Source organism: Etheostoma spectabile, chromosome 12 (assembly GCF_008692095.1).
Source record: "Etheostoma spectabile isolate EspeVRDwgs_2016 chromosome 12, UIUC_Espe_1.0, whole genome shotgun sequence".
In the NCBI taxonomy this organism is placed as follows: domain Eukaryota; kingdom Metazoa; phylum Chordata; class Actinopteri; order Perciformes; family Percidae; genus Etheostoma; species Etheostoma spectabile.
This window is the reverse complement of record NC_045744.1, coordinates 5,455,928-5,463,207: the sequence shown is the minus strand read 5'-3', so window position 1 is coordinate 5,463,207 and position 7,280 is coordinate 5,455,928. Positions and strand designations below refer to the sequence as shown.

General features: G+C 43.9%; 1 protein-coding gene and 1 long non-coding RNA gene across 2 annotated transcripts in view; both read right to left on the bottom strand.

Moving 5' to 3' along the window:
- Nucleotides 1-7,280, bottom strand: part of LOC116699268 (trichohyalin) — a gene marked incomplete in the record, with an annotated part of 124,483 nt that overhangs the window by 55,919 nt on the left and 61,284 nt on the right.
- The window catches only part of LOC116698808 (uncharacterized), a 5,361-nt gene continuing 908 nt past the window's right edge, over nucleotides 2,828-7,280 (bottom strand). Inside the window, exons 2-3 of the long non-coding RNA XR_004334305.1 lie at nucleotides 6,510-6,512; nucleotides 2,828-2,965 (exon numbers count right to left, since the gene is read on the bottom strand). This is a non-coding gene — a long non-coding RNA (uncharacterized LOC116698808). The remainder of the gene's footprint in view (nucleotides 2,966-6,509; nucleotides 6,513-7,280) is intronic.

Genomic DNA, 7,280 nt, shown 5'->3' with positions numbered 1-7,280 from the left:
GAGACACACACTATGCTTGTTACACACACAGGGACGCACACAGCTTGTTACACACAGGGACACACACTGTGCTTGTTACACACAGGGACACACACTCTGAAGGTTACACACAGGGACACACACAATGCTTGTTACACACAGGGACACACAATGCTTGTTACACACAGGGACGCACACTATGCTTGTTACACACACAGGGACGCACACTTTTCTTGTTACACAGAGGGACGCACAATGCTTGTTACACACAGGGACGCACACTATGCTTGTTACACACACAGGGACGCACACTTTTCTTGTTACACAGAGGGACGCACACTATGCTTTTTACACACACAGAGAGACACACACTAATGCTTGTTACACACACAGGGACGCACACTCTGCTTGTTACACACAGGGAGACACACTATGCTTGTTACACACAGGGACACACACTCTGCTTGTTACACACAGGGACACACACGGTGCTTGTTACACACAGGGACACACACTCTGCTTGTTCCACACAGGGACACACACAATGCTTGTTACACACAGGGACACACAAAGCCTTGTTACACACAGGGACGCACCACTATGCTTGTTACCACACAGGACGCCACTTTTCTGTTACCAGAGGGACCGCAACTATGCTTTTTACCCACACAGAGACACACACTATGCTTGTTACACACACAGGACGCACACCTCTGCTTGTTACACACAGGGAGACCACTAGCTTTTTACACCACAGATACACACACTATGCTTGTTACACACACAGGGACGCCACCTCTGCTTTTACACACAGGGAGACACACTATGCTTGTTACACACAGGGACACACACTCTGCTTGTTACACACAGGGACACACACTATACTTGTTACACACAGGGACACACTATGCTAGTTACACACAGGGACACACACTATGCTTGTTACACACACACACCGGGCGCACACCTCTGTTACACACAGGGACGCCACTATGCGTTTACACACAGGGACACACAATGCTTGTTTTACCACACAGGTACGCCACTTGTGTTACACAAACAGGGACACACACATGCTTGTTACACACAGGACACACTATGCTAGTTTACACACAGGGACACACACTATGCTTGTTCACACACACCACAGGGACGCACACTCTGTTTACACACAGGAACCACCCTGTGTACACACGGGACACATGCTTGTTACCACAGACACACACGATGCTTGTTACCACAGGGACACCTACTAGTTACACACAGACACACACTATGCGTACACACCCACAGGACGCACACTCTGTTACACACAGACGCACACTGCTGTTACACAGGACACACAATGCTGTTACACACAGGGACGCACACTATGCTTGTTACACACAGGGACACACAATGCTTTTACACACAGGGACACACACTATGCTTGTTACACACAGGACACACAATTTGTTCACACAGGTACGCACACTATCTTGTTACACACGGGACACACAAATGCTGTTACCACAGGACAGCCTCATTTTACTCTCCCAAACCTACCAATAAACCCCCTCACGTCACTGCAACTGCCCTACTGACTGAGGAAGAAATGCAATATCAACCACAGGATAAATCAGACAAAAATTGCATGTTACCCTGTTGTTCAAAAACACAACAGGAAGATCAAGAATTGAAGCTAAACTGAAACGTGTCACGCCTACCAAGAATCACTGTAAATTAGTATATTCAGACGCAGAAGCACAGCAGTTGCGGGGTGACTTAAACACAAAGTGCGAGAGTTCAGGATGTGGATTCACCACACGTTTCACCGATAAAGCAAAACCTGCAGTGAAAAGACCTGGGAAAATAGTGCAACAGAAGAGAAAGCAACTGACGGGTAGCTACTTCTTAAACTGTGGGCCAGTGCAGCCAGGCCTAACTAAAAATGCTCTGTTTGGTCATACAGGTACAAGAAGGAATTCATCTCCACCCAAAAGACAATTAACATAATGCTATTGACACGGAAGAGGAAGAACTGTTAAAAAGCATTCCTAGAATGAGGTCTAAAGGCCAAGTGATGTAGCAATGTTTTCCCGAAGTTAGGGTCGCGACCCAAAGTGGTCGCAGACCCGTTTTATTGGGTCGCCAATTGGGCAGAGTAAAATGCATATCAATCTTATGTGAATGAGCGTTCTTTTTGCTCGCTGGTCTGTTCACCTCAGAGGCTGGTGGGGTTTTTTCTCTCTCGCTCTCGCGCCCTCTCTCTCTCGCGCTCTTCTCTCTGCGCTCTTTCTCCCTAACCTGATCTTGACTATGCTATACGCCCCCTGCTGTCAAATTCATATTCTTTTCCAAAGTCTGTGGTCTGTCAGTCTGATATGATGTCTAAACGAAAATATAACGACGACTTTATTTATGTTGGCTTTACCAAAATATTCGGAATGGAGAAGAGAGGCGTCATGTGTATATGTGTGGAAGTACTCAGTAATGAGAGTTTTAAAATGAAATAACCTGGACAACAGCTTCAAACAAAACATTCCAGCATCGGGGAAAGTCCCAAAGAATTTTTCCTTTACACAAAGAGAAGTCCTTCAAGAAAACAGTGTTTTGACAGCGGAAAAGTAAGTCAATACATTTTTTCTGTTGGTGTACATTACCATTTAGATATTTTTGTGTGTCGTTATTGTGACGGCTGCTAGCTAGCTAACATGTCGTTGTTACCGCAATTGGTCCGGTCTGGCGGGCTTGTTACTAATGTGAGTTAGGCAGCAAAGTGCGTGTTTGACATTTTTTTTGAGGGACGTTCTAAAACGCTTAACGTGAAAAAGCTTAACGGTGGTTTAATGTACTTAAACAACGATCAATCATCACATCTTTACCATGGCCATATCTTGTCATGAACACTTAAACCTGTCAAAAAAACTAAACTGAAATCCAACGATTGTAGAAGTTATCTCACGTTACGTTTTCCTTCTTCATTTGTGTCTATGGCGAAGGAAAACTAGTTTAATGTACCTAAACAACGAACATTATCATCCATATTTCTCCTCACATATTGCTCCTCAAAACCAGTGAAAACTGTTAACAAATCTGACCCAAGTCCTATTATTTATGGACGGTAGCTGACATTAACGTGTCACCAATCATGAGAGAAATATGGTGATAATTAGGGGTGAATCCTAGTATCCGGCTGAAAACGGTATCCGGTAGCGATAAAGCCTTTTGCCAAGTACAAGTATCATACGCGATATGAGTTCAATATCCGTGCTCGGATTGAACTCAACTCCTCAACGGCCGCGCAGCGCTTGGATAATCCAGCGTCCCCCCCCGCATACAACACGCTCAGATCAATCACACAACACAGAACAAGGAAATGCGCTCCCTCTCTCTCTCTTGCTCTCTCTCTCGTCTCTCTCGCGCGCGCGCGCTCCCTCTCGTCAGGCAGGCAGGCGGGTCGCGGATCTGTTCGTTAACGTTTAGAGTGTTCTTCGCTTCAGTTTGTTTTTACTTTGGTTTATGTACTTACAGACTTATAACCAGTAAGTTTCTGGGCTTGTGGGGGTTTCAGACCGTGTTGCTCGGTTTAAATGTGACTCCCGGTGCGTCTCTGCCATGGAGATTGTTTTTTTTTTTACTGTCAGCTGCCCCCCCCCCCCTCCCCCCGCCCCCTCTCTCTCTGTGTCTCTCTCTACGACACACACACACACCACCACACACACATACCTGGTGGGAATATAAAAAATAAATAAAAAAATAAAAAAGAACCCAAAAAAACAAAATCACACTGAGTCATAAAAAAATAAAAGTTAAACAAAAGAAAGTTATTGATATTAAAACTCTTGTCCATACATTTTACTTCATATTGCAACCGCATGTGTTGTATTAATTGTTGAAAACGTTCTGTATATAGTTTGTTGTTACCATGACAACCATTGGATCTGAAGCTTGATGCTGTCATGTAATAGTTTTCAAATCAGCAATAAATATAACATATTTTGATCAATCATATCATATGCATTCTTAAAAATACCAGTTAAAAGCCCCGCACCATTTCAGAGAACGCTGACCCACTTCCTGGTTAAATGATGACCACTTCCGGTTTAGGCCCCGCCGTCCGAGTACGGATCCTACCGATAATTCTGTGGTAAACATACAGATACAGATACATAATGCTGTCCTCGCTCATCCCTAGTGATAATTGATCGTGTTTTAGGTACATTAAACCTCGTTAGCTTTTCACGTTAAGCGTTTTAGAACGTCCCGTTTTTGACGATGGAAGAGTCAGTATACGTGGGTGTGTGGTTTGTATTACCGAGCGTGTAAACCCGGCGAAATGCAGCGTGTGAGACTAATGTAACAAATGAAGTGGTATTTTTAATGATTCTCCCTGTTACTATCAGGCTTCAAAGGAAACCGAGCCCGCTGAAGGCATCATACCAATTCAGCTTCCACATTGCCAAGGCAAAGAAGCCCCATTCTATGGGAGAGCAGCTGATAAAACCATGTTTTGAAAGATGTGTGTCTCTCTGTCTTGGGAGGAAGCAAACAAAATCAAGTCGATCCCACTGTCAAATAACAACCGTTGCAGCCAGAATCAAACATTGCAGAGACATTCAAAAGTTAGTTACAGAGGAAATATTGGAACTAAAACTGTTTTCACTGCCAGCTAGATAGTCTTTGATGTGGCTGGGATCCCCAGTTAATGGTCTTTGTCAGATCATCAGTGGTAAAGATATCAAGAGAGTTCTTGTTCTGTACCCCTCACACACAACAACAAGAGGAGAAGATATTTTCAGACTGGTGGACAAATTTGAAAGCCTCAAATTGGAATGGATGAACTGTATTGGAATTTGTACTGTGGTCCAAAAGCATTACTGGGTGTAGGCCTGGTTTCGTGGCCCATGTTTGTAGTGTGATACCAACTGTGAGGTGACCCATTGATCATCCACAGAGAAGCTTTGGCGCCAAGCATTTAGCCTGACCTTGGAGAAGTTTTTGATATGGTTTGTGCGAGTAGTGAACTAATAAAAAAGCGACCACACATCAAGGCCTTCACAGTAGTTATCGGGAATGGGCAGAGCAAGAACACCTGCTCTTTCACTGTGAGTGAGGTGGCTTTCCAAAGGAGAGTTTTGCAGAGAGTGTGGAACTGAGAGAAGAGGTCTTGGCCTATCTCAAGAAATGAAGACACCAAATCTTGCCAAGCATTTTCAGGACAATCAGTGGCTGGCAAAATTTGCCTACCTTGTGACATTTTCCACCAGGTCAACACACTGACCACAAATCCTCAAGGAAAGGACAACAACTATTGGAGCTGGAAGAATCATTCAAGGATCATTCACGCCTGGGACTGTGCAGTCCCAGCATGGATAGAGAGGACGGCAATGTTTTCCTGTCTTTCGGCTTACCTAGAGAACACAGGTGTTTCCTGCGTGACTCTGTGAAACAGAACATTGTTGAGGCACATGTCTGTTCTACAGGAGAACTTAGCCGGTACTTCCCTGACTGTCAGGATCTTCCAACCATCCAATGGGTGAGGTATCCTTTCCCAGCTCCTGTGCATCACTAGAGCTTTGCCATAATCAGACAGAGTTAGAGCACTGGTGCACACTGTCAGGTAAGCAGTTGCAGTAAATGCTATTGAGACCCACCCCTAGCACAGTTTTGGAGTTTCTCACTCCAGCAGGTGGAGTTCTCCTTTTAGCTAAAAGCATTAGAGTGTGTTGATTCAATTGTGGCACAACATACTGTGTGAATCTTGCTTTTCGGACTCGTAGCCTAACCTGAAAACAAAGTACATGAAACAACTAAATCTCAGCAAAAAACATGACCTCAGACTGGCACTTTCCAAAAACCCACCTAGACTAGATCCAGCTGGTTGATATCTTCACCAGCCACATCATCTCATTAAATTCAGCATTATTTAAAAAATGTGGTGTGGTACTGATGGATGATGAATGGGAGGGGAAAATGATAAAATGAGAAAGAGGAAAGGGGTGAGACACAGAACGTAGAATAGGACCTTTTCGTTTTTGTGTTACTTTTATTAGGGACCTAAATATACTTCATAGAATTTAAATTCATGGCTTGTTCCGTCTTTGGTCCACTGGTTAAAATGTAGTGTTACACATGATTCATGTGTATTTTTGTAAATTTGGGTCCCGGGGAAATCAATTTCTCTTTGGTCTTGAGCTGAAAAGTTTGGAACCACTGGCCTAGTGAAAGAGCAGAACTGTGGCAAATCAGACCAAAATCAATTCGACCCGTGTCAGACAATATCCTTTGAAAACAAGAAGGTCTATGAATGAATAAAACCGTTATGAAGCCTTCATAAAGCAGGATTAATAATCAAGTGTGAAATTTCCCCCTGTAACACCCCCAATCTTCCCAGTAAAGGAATCTCTCCCCCCGTAAGGCTAGCGTGGTTACCAGTATTATCAGGCATAAACAGTGCTGTTATACAAAGACACCCTGTGTTTCCTGATCCTTATACTCTGTTAAACGTCTGATGGCCAGATGCCTGAGATTTTTTCACTCAGGGACACACACTATGCTTGTTACACACAGGGACACACAATGCTTGTTACACACAGGTACGCACACTATGCTTGTTACACACAGGGACACACAATGCTTGTTACACACAGGGACAGCCTCATTTTTACTACTCCCTAAACATACCAAATAAACCCCCTCACGTCACTGCAACTGCCCTACTGACTGAAGGAAGAAATGCAATATCTAGACCACAGGATAAAATGTCAGACAAAAATTTGCATGTTACCCTGTTGTTCAAAAACACAACAGGACCAGATAAAGAATATGAAGCTAAACTGAAACGTGTCACGCCTACAAGAATCACTGTAAATTATGTATATTCAGACGCAGAGAGCACAGCAGTTGCGGGGGTGACTTTAAACAACAAAGTTGCAGAGTTATACAGGATGTGGAGTTCACCACACGTTTCACCGTATAAAAGCAAAAACCTGCAGTGAAAAGACCTGGGGAAAATAGTGCAACAGGAAGAGAAAGCAACTGACTGGGTAGCTACTTCTGTAGACACGTGGGCCAGTGCAGCCACTGGCCTAACTAAAAAATGCTCTGTTTTGGTCAGTACAGGTACAAGAAGGAATTCATCTCCACCCAAAAAGACAATTAAACATAATGCTATTGACACAGGAAGAGGAAGAACTGTTAAAAAGCATTCCTGAGAAATGATGGTCTAAAGGGCCAAGTGATGTAGCAATGTTTCCCGAAGTTAGGGTCGCGACCCAAAGTGGGTCGCAGACCCGTTTTATTGGGTCGCCAATTGGCAG